The following is a 15,000-nucleotide window of genomic DNA, read 5'->3' as shown; positions in this document are numbered from 1 at the left end:
CGGGGCGCGCGCTCGCGCGGCGGCCTAGCGCTGGAGTGCGACCCGCAAGTGGGGAGGAACCGTCCACCCAACGCCGGCGGTAGCCGGGGCCGGTGGGGGCCCTACCAAGGCGGGTCATGGGCGCATGTCGGTCAGGTTATAAGAGTGTTTTTTTCGCTCCGGGCTAGAGCCGGGTGAGGTCGTCTCGAACCACGTGCCTGAAGGCCGCCTCGCGCCGGATTCGGCCCCGCTCATTCGTCGGAGTGACCGCCCGACGCGGGCATCGCTAGATTAGCCGTGGCCCCGATCCTTCCCCATCGACAGCCTTTCGCCCCCTTCGCTCCGGCCTCTGAGGCGGCCGGTACCCCTTTCTTGGATGAGACAGAACCCTTGACGGGCCGTTCGCAGATTTTTGCCCGGCCTGTGTTTAAGGAGGCGGCCGGTACCTCCCTCCTTGGATGACCAACAACCCTTGACGGGCCATTCGCAGATTTTTGCCCGGCCTGTGTTTAAGGAGGCGGCCGGTACCTCCCTCCTTGGATGACCTTCTACCCTTGACGGGCCATTCGCAGATTTTTGCCCGGCCTGTGTTTAAGGAGGCGGCCGGTACCTCCCTCCTTGGATGACCTTCTACCCTTGACGGGCCATTCGCAGATTTTTGCCCGGCCTGTGTTTAAGGAGGCGGCCGGTACCTCCCTCCTTGGATGACCCACTACCCTTGACGGGCCCATTCGCAGATTTTTGCCCAGCCTGTGTTTAGGGAGGCGACCGGTCCTCCGTAGCTTGATCGGATTTCCCTTCCGGCCTGTGTTTAAGGAGGCGGCCGGTCCTCCGTAGCTTGATCGGATTTCCCTTCCAGCCTGTGTTTAAGGAGGCGGCTGGTCCTCCCCGGTCGGTTGCCAAGCGACCGGGACCCGCAAGTGGGCAGGAACCGTCCACCCAACGCCGGCGAGCCGGGGCCGGTGGGGGCCCTACCAAGGCGGGTCTAACTTCAGGCGGTGCAAACGGGGGAGGGGGGTAAGGACGGCTGCCGGGAGCAGACAGCCGTCCCCGGGAGGGGGTAGTAGCTTCGCGGCGGCCGCCGGGAGCAGACGGCCGTCCGCGGATTCTGCCAATGCCTGTAGGACTTTGAATATTTCACAGCCGTGCTGTGGCACTTAGAAAATTTTTCAGAGATGTGGCACTTAGAAAGTTTTTCAGAGATGTGGCACTTAGAAAGTTTTTCAGAGATGTGGCACTTAGAAAGTTTTTCAGAGATGTGGCACTTTGAACATTTTTGAGAGATGTGGCACTTTGAAAATTTTTGAGAAATGTGGCACTTTGAAAATTTTTGAGAAATGTGGCACTTTGAAAATTTTTGAGAAATGTGGCACTTAGAAAATTTTCTCTCTCTCTCTGGAAGTGCCGTGCCTTCTTCAGTTCTGCTATCCGAGCCGGGGACGCTTGCTGGCGGCCGTTACCAGCGCTCGGACCAGGCCCAATTGATTTGCATGGAAAACAATTGCGTCCCCCATGCTCGTTCTGACTATATTTTGCGAAAGGGGGGTAAAGTGATGAGTACACTAAGTGGGGGGACCAACCCATGTACTCTAGAAAAAGTACATGGGTTGACAAAAGACCAGTTCGTACTGCACCCCTGGTACCCAAACCCCTGGTACCTTTAGGCACTTAGAAAAATTTCGCCCAAATTTGGAGGTCGCTCCAGGGGAAGAGGCCGAATTTTCGCCTATTACGGCCGACCGCGGGAACCAGCCGAGGCGGACGCTTTTCGGCGCAAGAGCCGTTGGCACTTAGAAAATATTCGCTAAACTTCAAAGGACCTCCAGGGGAAGAGGCCGAATTGTCACTTTTTCTGGCCGACATCGGGAACCAGCCGAGTCGGACTCTTTACGGCGGAGCAGCCGTTGGCACTTAGAAAATATTCGCCAAACTCGGCCGGACTTCCAGGGGAAGAGGCCGAATTGTCACTTGTTCTGCCCGACATCGGGAACCAGCCGAGTCGGACACTTTAAGGCGGAGCAGCCGTTGGCACTTAGAAAATATTCGCCAAACTTGAACGGACCTCCAGGGGAAGAGGCCGAATTTTCACCTGTTCTGGCCGACATCGGGAACCAGCCGAGTCGGACGCTTTTCGGCGCAAGAGCCGTTGGAACTTAGAAAATATTCGCTAAACTTCAAAGGACCTCCAGGGGAAGAGGCCGAATTGTCACTTGTTCTGGCCGACATCGGGAACCAGCCGAGTCGGACTCTTTACGGCGGAGCAGCCGTTGGCACTTAGAAAATATTCGCCAAACTCGGCCGGACTTCCAGGGGAAGAGGCCGAATTGTCACTTGTTCTGCCCGACATCGGGAACCAGCCGAGTCGGACACTTTAAGGCGGAGCAGCCGTTGGCACTTAGAAAATATTCGCCAAACTTGAACGGACCTCCAGGGGAAGAGGCCGAATTTTCACCTGTTCTGGCCGACATCGGGAACCAGCCGAGTCGGACGCTTTAAGGCGGAGCAGCCGTTGGCACTTAGAAAATATTCGTTAAACTTGAAAGGACCTCCAGGGGAAGAGGCCGAATTGTCACTTGTTCTGGCCGACATCGGGAACCAGCCGAGTCGGACGCTTTAAGGCGGAGCAGCCGTCGGCACTTAGAAAATATTCGTTAAACTTGAAAAGACCTCCAGGGGAAGAGGCCGAATTGTCACTTGTTCTGGCCGACATCGGGAACCAGACGAGTCGGGCCCTTTAAGGCTGAGCAGCCCTTGGCACTTAGGAAATATTTGCCTTAACTCGGCCGGACTTCCAGGGGAAGAGGCCGGATTTTCACTTGTTCTGGCCAACATCGGGAACCAGCCGAGTCGGACACTTAAAGGCTGAGCAGCCGTTGGCACTTAGGAAATATTTGCCTTAACTCGGCCGGACTTCCAGGGGAAGAGGCCGGATTTTCACTTGTTCTGGCCGACATCGGGAACCAGCCGAGTCGGACACTTTAAGGCTGAGCAGCCGTTGGCACTTAGGAAATATTTGCCTTAACTCGGCCGGACTTCCAGGGGAAGAGGCCGATTTTTCACTTGTTCTGGCCGACCGGGGGAACCAGCCGAGTCGGACACTTTACGGCGGAGCAGCCGTTGGCACTTAGGAAATATTCGCCAAAATGTTCCGGACCTCCAGGGGAAGAGGCCAAATTTTCACTTGTTCTGGCCGACCGGGTGAACCGGCCGAGGCGGACACTTTACGGCGGAGCAGCCGTTGGCACTTAGGAAATATTCGCCAAAATGTTCCGGACCTCCAGGGGAAGAGGCCAAATTTTCACTTGTTCTGGCCGACCGGGTGAACCGGCCGAGGCGGACACTTTACGGCGGAGCAGCCGTTGGCACTTAGGAAATATTCGCCAAAATGTTCCGGACCTCCAGGGGAAGAGGCCGAATTTTCACTTGTTCTGGCCGACCGGGGGAACCAGCCGAGGCGGACACTTTACGGCGGAGCAGCCGTTGGCACTTAGGAAATATTCGCCAAAATGTTCCGGACCTCCAGGGGAAGAGGCCGAATTTTCGCTCGTTCGGGCCGACCGGGAGAACCAGCCGAGGCGGACACTTTACGGCGGTTGAGCCGTTGGCACTTAGAAATTATTCAGACTTCCATCAAACACACATCGGCCTTTTGCCGTCACTGCCCGGGATGGGCACCGTGGTAGCTCGGACAGTTCGCGTGACAGCTTCCGCTGGCACTTAGACAATTTTTAAAATGAAAATAAACAGTTCTGCACATACGTGCCGACTATATTTTGCGAAATGGGGGTAAAGTGATGAGTACACTAAGTGGGGGGACCAAGTACATAAAGCCCACCCCTGGTACCTCAGAGAGGCCGAATTGACACATTTTGTGTCCGACCGCGGGAACCAGCCGAGGCGGACGCTTTTCGGCGCAAGAGCCGTTGGCACTTAGAAAATATTCGTTAATCTTGAACGGACCTCCAGGGGAAGAGGCCGAATTTTCACTTGTTCTGGCCGACATCGGGAACCAGCCGAGGCGGACGCTTTTCGGCGCAAGAGCCGTTGGCACTTAGAAAATATTCGTTAATCGTGAACGGACCTCCAGGGGAAGAGGCCGAATTTTCACTTGTTCTGGCCGACATCGGGAACCAGCCGAGGCGGACGCTTTTCGGCGCAAGAGCCGTTGGCACTTAGAAAATATTCGTTAATCTTGAACGGACCTCCAGGGGAAGAGGCCGAATTTTCACTTGTTCTGGCCGACATCGGGAACCAGCCGAAGCGGACGCTTTACGGCGGAGCAGCCGTTGGCACTTAGAAAATATTCGTTAATCTTGAACGGACCTCCAGGGGAAGAGGCCGAATTTTCACTTGTTCTGGCCGACATCGGGAACCAGCCGAGTCGGACGCTTTTCGGCGCAAGAGCCGTTGGCACTTAGAAAATATTCGTTAATCTTGAACGGACCTCCAGGGGAAGAGGCCGAATTTTCACTTGTTCTGGCCGACATCGGGAACCAGCCGAGTCGGACTCTTTACGGCGGAACAGCCGTTGGCACTTAGGAAATATTCGCCGAACTCGGCCGGACTTCCAGGGGAAGAGGCCGAATTTTCACTTGTTCTGGCCGACATCGGGAACCAGCCGAGTCGGACTCTTTACGGCGGAGCAGCCGTTGGCACTTAGGAAATATTTGCCAAAATGTTCCGGACCTCCAGGGGAAGAGGCCGAATATTCACTTGTTCTGGCCGACATCGGGAACCAGCCGAGTCGGACACTTTACGGCGGAGCAGCCGTTGGCACTTAGGAAATATTCGCCAAACTTGGCCGGACTTCCAGGGGAAGAGGCCGAATGTCCACTTGTTCTGGCCGACATCGGGAACCAGCCGAGTCGGACGCTTTACGGCGGAGCAGCCGTTGGCACTTAGGAAATATTTGCCTTAACTCGGCCGGACTTCCAGGGGAAGAGGCCGAATTTTCACTTGTTCTGGCCGATATCGGGAACCAGCCGAGTCGGACTCTTTACGGCGGAACAGCCGTTGGCACTTAGGAAATATTCGCCTTAAGTCGGCCGGACTTCCAGGGGAAGAGGCCGATTTTTCACTTGTTCTGGCCGACCGGGGGAACCAGCCGAGTCGGACACTTTACGGCGGAGCAGCCGTTGGCACTTAGGAAATATTCGCCAAAATGTTCCGGACCTCCAGGGGAAGAGGCCAAATTTTCACTTGTTCTGGCCGACCGGGTGAACCGGCCGAGGCGGACACTTTACGGCGGAGCAGCCGTTGGCACTTAGGAAATATTCGCCAAAATGTTCCGGACCTCCAGGGGAAGAGGCCGAATTTTCACTTGTTCTGGCCGACCGGGGGAACCAGCCGAGGCGGACACTTTACGGCGGAGCAGCCGTTGGCACTTAGAAATTATTCAGACTTCCATAAACACACATCGGCCTTTTGCCGTCACTGCCCGGGATGGGCACCGTGGTAGCTCGGACAGTTCGTTTGACAGCTTCCGCTGGCACTTAGACAATTTTTAAAATGAAAATAAACAGTTCTGCACATACGTGCCGACTATATTTTGCGAAAGGGGGGTAAAGTGATGAGTACACTAAGTGGGGGGACCAAGTACATAAAGCCTACCCCTGGTACCTCAGAGAGGCCGAATTGACACATTTTGTGTCCGACCGCGGGAACCAGCCGAGGCGGACGCTTTTCGGCGCAAGAGCCGTTGGCACTTAGAAAATATTCGCTAAACTTCAAAGGACCTCCAGGGGAAGAGGCCGAATTGTCACTTTTTCTGGCCGACATCGGGAACCAGCCGAGTCGGACACCTTACGGCGGAAGAGCCGATGGCACTTAGAAAATATTCGTTAAACTTCAACTGACCTCCAGGGGAAGAGGCCGATTTTTCACTTGTTCTGGCCGACATCGGGAACCAGCCGAGTCGGACGCTTTTCGGCGCAAGAGCCGTTGGCACTTAGAAAATATTCGTTAATCTTGAACGGACCTCCAGGGGAAGAGGCCGAATTTCCACTTATTCTGGCCGACATCGGGAACCAGCCGAGTCGGACGCTTTACGGCGGAGCAGCCGTTGGCACTTAGAAAATATTCGTTAATCTTGAACGGACCTCCAGGGGAAGAGGCCGAATTTTCACTTGTTCTGGCCGACATCGGGAACCAGCCGAGTCGGACGCTTTACGGCGGAGCAGCCGTTGGCACTTTGAAAATATTCGTTAAACTTCAACTGACCTCCAGGGGAAGAGGCCGAATTTCCACTTGTTCTGGCCGACATCGGGAACCAGCCGAGTCGGACGCTTTACGGCGGAAGAGCCGATGGCACTTAGAAAATATTCGTTAAACTTGACAGGACCTCCAGGGGAAGAGGCCGAATTTTCGCTCGTTCAGGCCGACCGGAGGAACCGGCCGAGTCGGACACCTTACGGCGGAAGAGCCGATGGCACTTAGAAAATATTCGCCAAAATGTTCCGGACCTCCAGGGGAAGAGGCCGAATTTTCACTTGTTCAGGCCGACCGGAGGAACCGGCCGAGTCGGACACCTTACGGCGGAAGAGCCGATGGCACTTAGAAAATATTCGTTAAACTTGACAGGACCTCCAGGGGAAGAGGCCGAATTTTCGCTCGTTCGGGCCGACCGGAGGAACCGGCCGAGTCGGACACCTTACGGCGGAAGAGCCGATGGCACTTAGAAAATATTCGCCAAAATGTTCCGGACCTCCAGGGGAAGAGGCCGAATTTTCGCTCGTTCGGGCCGACCGGAGGAACCAGCCGGGTCGGACACGTTACGGCGCAACAGCCGTTGGCACTTTGAAAATATTCGCCAAAATGTTCCGGACCTCCAGGGGAAGAGGCCGTATTTTCGCTCGTTCGGGCCGACCGGAGGAACCGGCCGGGTCGGACACGTTACGGCGCAACAGCCGTTAGCACTTAGAAATTATTCGTTAAACTTGAACGGACCTCCAGGGTTAAGAGGCCGAATTTTCGCTCGTTCGGGCCGACCGGAGGAACCAGCCGGGTCGGACACTTTACGGCCCAACAGCCGTTGGCACTTTGAAAATATTCGCCAAAGTCGTCCGGACCTCCAGGGGAAGAGGCCGAATTTTCGCTCGTTCGGGCCGACCGGAGGAACCAGCCGGGTCGGACACTTTACGGCGGAACGGCCGTTGGCACTTTGAAAATATTCGCCAAAATGTTCCGGACCTCCAGGGGAAGAGGCCGAATTTTCGCTCGTTCGGGCCGACCGGAGGAACCGGCCGGGTCGGACACGTTACGGCGCAACAGCCGTTGGCACTTTGAAAATATTCGCCAAAATGTTCCGGACCTCCAGGGGAAGAGGCCGAATTTTCGCTCGTTCGGGCCGACCGGAGGAACCAGCCGGGTCGGACACTTTACGGCCCAACAGCCGTTGGCACTTTGAAAATATTCGCCAAAGTCGTCCGGACCTCCAGGGGAAGAGGCCGAATTTTCGCTCGTTCAGGCCGACCGGAGGAACCAGCCGGGTCGGACACGTTACGGCGCAACAGCCGTTCGCACTTAGAAAATATTCGCCAAAGTCGTCCGGACCTCCAGGGGAAGAGGCCGAATTTTCGCTCGTTCGGGCCGACCGGAGGAACCAGCCGGGTCGGACACGTTACGGCGGAACAGCCGTTGGCACTTTGAAAATATTCGCCAAAATGTTCCGGACCTCCAGGGGAAGAGGCCGAATTTTCGCTCGTTCGGGCCGACCGGGAGAACCAGCCGAGGCGGACACTTTACGGCGGTTGAGCCGTTGGCACTTAGAAATTATTCAGACTTCCATCAAACACACATCGGCCTTTTGCCGTCACTGCCCGGGATGGGCACCGTGGTAGCTCGGACAGTTCGTGTGACAGCTTCCGCTGGCACTTAGAAAATTTTTAAAATGAAAATAAACAGTTCTGCACATACGTGCCGACTATATTTTGCGAAAGGGGGGTAAAGTGATGAGTACACTAACTGGGGGGACCAAGTACATAAAGCCTACCCCTGGTACCTCAGAGAGGCCGAATTTTCGAATTCTGAGGCCGAGCTGGGGAACCAGACGAGGCGGACACTTTTCCGAGCGAGAGCCGATGGCACTTAGAAAATTTTCGGCTAAGTCGGCAGGACTTCCAGAGCGAGAGGCCGAATATTCGTCATCTGTGGCCGACCGGGGAACCAGCGAAGGCGGATAGGCGGTCACGGAGGTCCCGCCGGCTGGTCCGCGGGCCAATTTGGGTCCCGTAATTTAGCGGTCGCGGTCCGGAATCCACGCCGAGCGGGGAACCAGCGGAGGCGGATAGGCGGTCACGGAGGTCCCGCCGGCTGGTCCGCGGGCCAATTGGGGTCCCGTAAGTTAGCGGTCGCGGCCCGGAATTCGCGCCGGCCGGGGAACCAGCGCAGGCGGATAGGCGGTCACGGAGGTCCCGCCGGCTGGTCCGCGGGCCAATCGGGGTCCCGTAAGTTAGCGGTCGCGGCCCGGAATTCGCGCCGGCCGGGGAACCAGCGCAGGCGGATAGGCGGTCACGGAGGTCCCGCCGGCTGGTCCGCGGGCCAATCGGGGTCCCGTAAGTTAGCGGTCGCGGCCCGGAATTCGCGCCGGCCGGGGAACCAGCGCAGGCGGATAGGCGGTCACGGAGGTCCCGCCGGCTGGTCCGCGGGCCAATCGGGGTCCCGTAAGTTAGCGGTCGCGGCCCGGAATTCGCGCCGGCCGGGGAACCAGCGCAGGCGGATAGGCGGTCACGGAGGTCCCGCCGGCTGGTCCGCGGGCCAATCGGGGTCCCGTAAGTTAGCGGTCGCGGCCCGGAATTCGCGCCGGCCGGGGAACCAGCGCAGGCGGATAGGCGGTCACGGAGGTCCCGCCGGCTGGTCCGCGGGCCAATCGGGGTCCCGTAAGTTAGCGGTCGCGGCCCGGAATTCGCGCCGGCCGGGGAACCAGCGCAGGCGGATAGGCGGTCACGGAGGTCCCGCCGGCTGGTCCGCGGGCCAATCGGGGTCCCGTAAGTTAGCGGTCGCGGCCCGGAATCCGCGCCGGCCCGCAGCCACCGCCAGGCGGATAGGCTGTCACGGAGGTCCCGCCGGCCGGTCCGCGGGGGGAACTGCGCCCTCTGGCGGACACGCCATTGTAAATGAATGGGGTTTGGCACTTAGTGCATTTTTCGCCGAAGCCGACGAGCGCTCCGGGCGAGGAGGCCGGATTCTCGCCATCCGTGGCCGGCCGGGGAACCGGCCAAGGCGGATAGGCGGTCACGGGGGTCCCGCCGGCTGGTCCGCGGGCCAATTGGGGTCCCGTAAGTTAGCGGTCGCGGCCCGGAATCCGCGCCGGCCAGCAGCCACCGGGAGGCGGATAGGCTGTCACGGAGGTCCCGCCGGCTGGTCCGCGGGCCATTTAGGGTCCCGCGAGTGAGCGGTCGCGGTCCGGAATCCAGGCCGGCCAGGAGGCACCGCCAGGCGGATAGGCGGTCACGGAGGTCCCGCCAGCTGGTCCGCGGGCCATTTATGGTCCCGTAAGTTAGCGGTCGCGGCCCGGAATGCACGCCGGCCAGGAGGCACCGCCAGGCGGGTAGGCTGTCACGGAGGTCCCGCCGGCCGGTCCGCGGGCCAATTACCTCCAGCCGAGCGGATATGAACTTTATTAGCACCTTCTACGAGATGGCGGAGCCTTATTCGACAACCAGCACCTCGGCTTAGCATTTTCCACGGCCCGCTGATCTTCCAGAAGACGTCCAGCCGGTTTCCTCCTCACATTTTAAGCCGGCCGAGGCTTCCGGCACCCCGGCTAAGCTTTCTCCACGGCCCGCTGAGCTTCCAGGGGACCTCCGGCCGGTTCTCCCGGTGCCTCGCGCCTCGCTTTGTGAGCCGGCCGAGGCTTCCAGCACCTCGGCTGAGCGTTTCCCACGGCCCGCTGAGCTTCCAGGGGACCTCCAGCCGGTTCTCCCGGTGCCTCGCGCCTCGCTTTGTGAGCCGGCCGAGGCTTCCAGCACCTCGGCTGAGCGTTTCCCACGGCCCGCTGAGCTTCCAGGGTACCTCCAGCCGGTTCTCCCGGTGCCTCGCGCCTCGCTTTGAGAGCCGGCCGAGGCTTCCAGCACCTCGGCTGAGCGTTTTCGGCGGCCCGTTGCTCTCCCGGAGGTCGCAACGGGGAGTTACCTCCCTCTCGCGGACACGGCGAGTAAATACACCGCCTCTCGCACTTGGCGCACACTCACTCGCATTGCTACGCCTCCCGTGGCACTTTAAGCGGCCGAACGGCGGGAGTAACTACGACTCTCTTAAGGTAGGCTCACTTGACTATTTATTCATGTATTTATTTATTTTTGACGGTTCGCGGAGGCGATGACGCTCCGCGCGGGTAAACGGCGGGAGTAACTGTGACTCTCTTAAGGTAGGCTCACTTGACATCTATTTATTTATGTATTTATTTATTTTTGACGGTTCGCGGAGGCGATGACGCTCCGCGCGGGTAAACGGCGGGAGTAACTGTGACTCTCTTAAGGTAGGCTCACTTGACATCTATTTATTTATGTATTTATTTATTTTTGACGGTTCGCGGAGGCGATGACGCTCCGCGCGGGTAAACGGCGGGAGTAACTGTGACTCTCTTAAGGTAGGCTCACTTGACATCTATTTATTTATGTATTTATTTATTTTTGACGGTTCGCGGAGGCGATGACGCTCCGCGCGGGTAAACGGCGGGAGTAACTGTGACTCTCTTAAGGTAGGCTCACTTGACATCTATTTATTTATGTATTTATTTATTTTTGACGGTTCGCGGAGGCGATGACGCTCCGCGCGGGTAAACGGCGGGAGTAACTGTGACTCTCTTAAGGTAGGCTCACTTGACATCTATTTATTTATGTATTTATTTATTTTTGACGGTTCGCGGAGGCGATGACGCTCCGCGCGGGTAAACGGCGGGAGTAACTGTGACTCTCTTAAGGTAGGCTCACTTGACATCTATTTATTTATGTATTTATTTATTTTTGACGGTTCGCGGAGGCGATGACGCTCCGCGCGGGTAAACGGCGGGAGTAACTGTGACTCTCTTAAGGTAGGCTCACTTGACATCTATTTATTTATGTATTTATTTATTTTTGACGGTTCGCGGAGGCGATGACGCTCCGCGCGGGTAAACGGCGGGAGTAACTGTGACTCTCTTAAGGTAGGCTCACTTGACATTTATTTATTTATGAATTTATTTATTTTTGACGGTTCGCGGAGGCGATGACGCTCCGCGCGGGTAAACGGCGGGAGTAACTGTGACTCTCTTAAGGTAGCCTGACTCGACGTCTTTTTCAACGGTGGCTGGAGGACCCGGGCGGTTCTCGGGGGTGCGTCGCTCCTCACTTTTGACGCCCGAGGAGGCTCCCGGCACCTCGGCTACGCGTTTTCGGCGGCCCGCTGAGCTTCCAGAAGACCTCCAGCCGGTTCTCCCGGTGCTTTCCTCCTCACGTTTTAAGCCGGCCGAGGCTCCCGGCACCCCGGCCAAGCGTTTCCCACGGCCCGCTGAGCTTCCAGGGGACCTCCGGCCGGTTCTCCGCGCGCTTTCCTCCTCACTTTTAAGCCGGCCGAGGCTTCCGGCACCCCGGCCAAGCGTTTCCCACGTCCCGCTGAGCTTCCAGGGGACCTCCGGCCGGTTCTCCGCGCGCTTTCCTCCTCACATTTTAAGCCGGCCGAGGCTCCAGGCACCCCGGCTAAGCTTTCTCCACGGCCCGCTGAGCTTCCAGGGGACCTCCGGCCGGTTCTCCGCGCGCTTTCCTCCTCACTTTTAAGCCGGCCGAGGCTTCCGGCACCCCGGCCAAGCCTTTCCCACGGCCCGCTGAGCTTCCAGGGGACATCCAGCCGGTTCTCCGCGCGCCCCCCTCCTAACTCGACGCCCGAGGAGGCTCCAGGCACCCCGGCCGAGCCTTTTCGGCGGCCCGCTGATCTCCCGGAGGTCGCAACGGGGAATTGCCTCCCTCTCGCGGACACGGCGCGTAAATGCACCGCCTCTCGCACTTTGCGCACACTCACTCGCATCGCTACGCCTCCCGTGGCACTTTAAGCGACCGGGACCACCGCGAGCGCGGGCGATGACTAAGAGGCTCCCCGGCCGGCCTCGCGGAGCTCCGACGCTCCCCCGCGGGACTTCCGGCGGCCGGCCGGAGCCTCGGCACGGCTGCCGCACTCCCTAATAACACCCCGCGGACCCCCGCGAGCCGAACGCTCGCTGCCGCGGGCGACCCGTGCCAAGGCGGACGCGTGACGGCGCGGGAGCCCTCGGCACTATATCACGGTCACGTATGTAGTCAAATCGTGTAAAATCACCGTTAGTTTATTCATAATATAGGTAATAATTAAATAAATATTAACATCGCGTATATCATTAATAAACACATGTATGTATTTATTTAATAATTAAATAAATATTAACATCGCGTATAATCATGCGCAATACTTCGTGGCCGACCGGGGAACCGGCGAAGGCGGACGCATCGCGGCGCGAGAGCCGTTGGCACTTTGGAAAAATAAATAAATAAATAAATAAATAAATAATAATTCGCCGACCGGGCTCCGGGGGGAGAGGCCGATTTTTGGCCGTTCGTGGCCGACCGGGGAACCGGCGAAGGCGGACGCATCGCGGCGCGAGAGCCGTTGGCACTTTGGAAAAATAAATAAATAAATAAATAAATAATTCGCCGACCGGGCTCCGGGGCAAGAGGCCGAATTTTCGCTCGTTCGGGCCGACCGGGGAACCGGCGAAGGCGGACGCAGCGCGGCGCGAGAGCCGTTGGCACTTTGAAAAAAAAAAAAAAAAAAAAAATTCGCCCACCGGGCTCCGGGGGAAGAGGCCGGCTTTTCGCCGTTCGCGGCCGACCGGGGAACCGGCGAAAGCGGACGCGCTCTCTAACGAGCCCCGCCGGCCGGAGGAAGTGCGCCCTCTGGCGGACACGCCGTTGTAAATGAATGGGGTTTGGCACTTAGTGCATTTTTCGCCCAAGTCGAAGCGCGCTCCGGGCGAGGAGGCCGGATTCTCGCCACCCGTGGCCGGCCGGGGAACCGGCCAAGGCGGACGCGCTCTCTAACGAGCCCCGCCGGCCGGAGGAAGTGCGCCCTCTGGCGGACACGCCGTTGTAAATGAATGGGGTTTGGCACTTGGTGCATTTTTCGCCCAAGTCGAAGCGCGCTCCGGGCGAGGAGGCCGGATTCTCGCCACCCGTGGCCGGCCGGGGAACCGGCGAAGGCGGATAGGCTTTCACGGAGGATCCGCCGGCTGGTCCGCGGGCCGATTAGGGTCCCGCGAGTGAGCGGTGGCGGTCCGGAATCCAGGCCGGCCAGGAGGCACCGCCAGGCGGATAGGCTTTCACGGAGGAGCCGCCGGCTGGTCCGCGGGCCGTTTAGGGTCCCGCGAGTGAGCGGTGGCGGTCCGGAATCCAGGCCGGCCAGGAGGCACCGCCAGGCGGATAGGCTTTCACGGAGGACCCGCCGGCTGGTCCGCGGGCCGTTTAGGGTCCCGCGAGTGAGCGGTCGCGGTCCGGAATCCAGGCCGGCCAGGAGGCACCGCCAGGCGGATAGGCTTTCACGGAGGACCCGCCGGCTGGTCCGCGGGCCGTTTAGGCTCCCGTAAGTTAGCGGTCGCGGTCCGGAATACAGGCCGTCCAGGAGGCACTGCCAGGCGGATACACTCTCTAACGAGCCCCGCCGGCTGGTCCGCCGGGGGAAGTGCGCCCTCTGGCGGACACGCCGTTGTAAATGAATGGGGTTTGGCACTTAGTGCATTTTTCGACCAGCGGCAACGCAGGCTGACGGGCGGCCGCTTCCACGGGCCGGTACTACTCTACGGAGGCGCTAGCCGCCTCCGGTGGGGGCCGTGTGATCTCGCTGGATGCCCGAGGACCTTCCGCGAGGCCCGGCCGCAGCTTTTACGCGCGCCCGGTCCTATTACCTGGTGGAAGCTGGAGGCCGGGGCTCCGCAGCTCGCCGCCCGGGGACCTTCCGCGAGGCCCGGCCGCAGCTTTTACGCACCACCGCTGCTATTCTCTGGCTCCGGCTTCGTCCCGGAGGGTGCTTGGGGAACGGCGGCGCACACCGCGAACGGCCGGTGGCGGTCGGCTGGTGGCGGTCGGCTGGTGGCTGTCGGCTGGTGGCGGTCGGGGGTGGCGCTTGGGGATGGCGCTTGGGGATGGTGGCTGTCGGCTGGTGGCGGTCGGCTGGTGGCGGTCGGCTGGTGGCGGTCGGCTGGTGGCGGTCGGGGGTGGCGCTTGGGGATGGCGCTTGGGGATGGTGGCTGTCGGCTGGTGGCGGTCGGCTGGTGGCGGTCGGGGGGTGGCGGTCGGGGATGGCGCTTGGGGATGGTGGCTGTCGCCTTGTGGCGGTCGGCTGGTGGCGGTCGCCTTGTGGCGGTCGCCTTGTGGCGGTCGGGGATGGCGCTTGGGGATGGTGGCTGTCGCCTTGTGGCGGTCGGCTGGTGGCGGTCGCCTTGTGGCGGTCGCCTTGTGGCGGTCGGGGATGGCGCTTGGGGATGGTGGCTGTCGCCTTGTGGCGGTCGGCTGGTGGCGGTCGGCTGGTGGCGGTCGGGGGGTGGCGGTCGGGGATGGCGCTTGGGGATGGTGGCTGTCGCCTTGTGGCGGTCGGGGGGTGGCGGTCGGGGATGGCGCTTGGGGATGGTGGCTGTCGCCTTGTGGCGGTCGGCTGGTGGCGGTCGGCTGGTGGCGGTCGGCTGGTGGCGGTCGGGGGGTGGCGGTCGGGGGTGGCGCTTGGGGATGGTGGCTGTCGCCTTGTGGCGGTCGGCTGGTGGCGGTCGCCTTGTGGCGGTCGGGGGGCGGCGGTCGGGGGTGGCGCTTGGGGATGGTGGCTGTCGGCTGGTGGCGGTCGGCTGGTGGCGGTCGGCTGGTGGCGGTCGGCTGGTGGCGGTCGGGGGTGGCGCTTGGGGATGGCGCTTGGGGATGGTGGCTGTCGCCTTGTGGCGGTCGGCTGGTGGCGGTCGCCTTGTGGCGGTCGGGGATGGCGCTTGGGGATGGTGGCTGTCGCCTTGTGGCGGTCGCCTTGTGGCGGTCGCCT

This window comes from Syngnathus scovelli, unplaced genomic scaffold, assembly GCF_024217435.2.
Source record: "Syngnathus scovelli strain Florida unplaced genomic scaffold, RoL_Ssco_1.2 HiC_scaffold_95, whole genome shotgun sequence".
Taxonomy (NCBI): Eukaryota; Metazoa; Chordata; class Actinopteri; order Syngnathiformes; family Syngnathidae; genus Syngnathus; species Syngnathus scovelli.
This window is presented reverse-complemented; position numbering follows the sequence as displayed.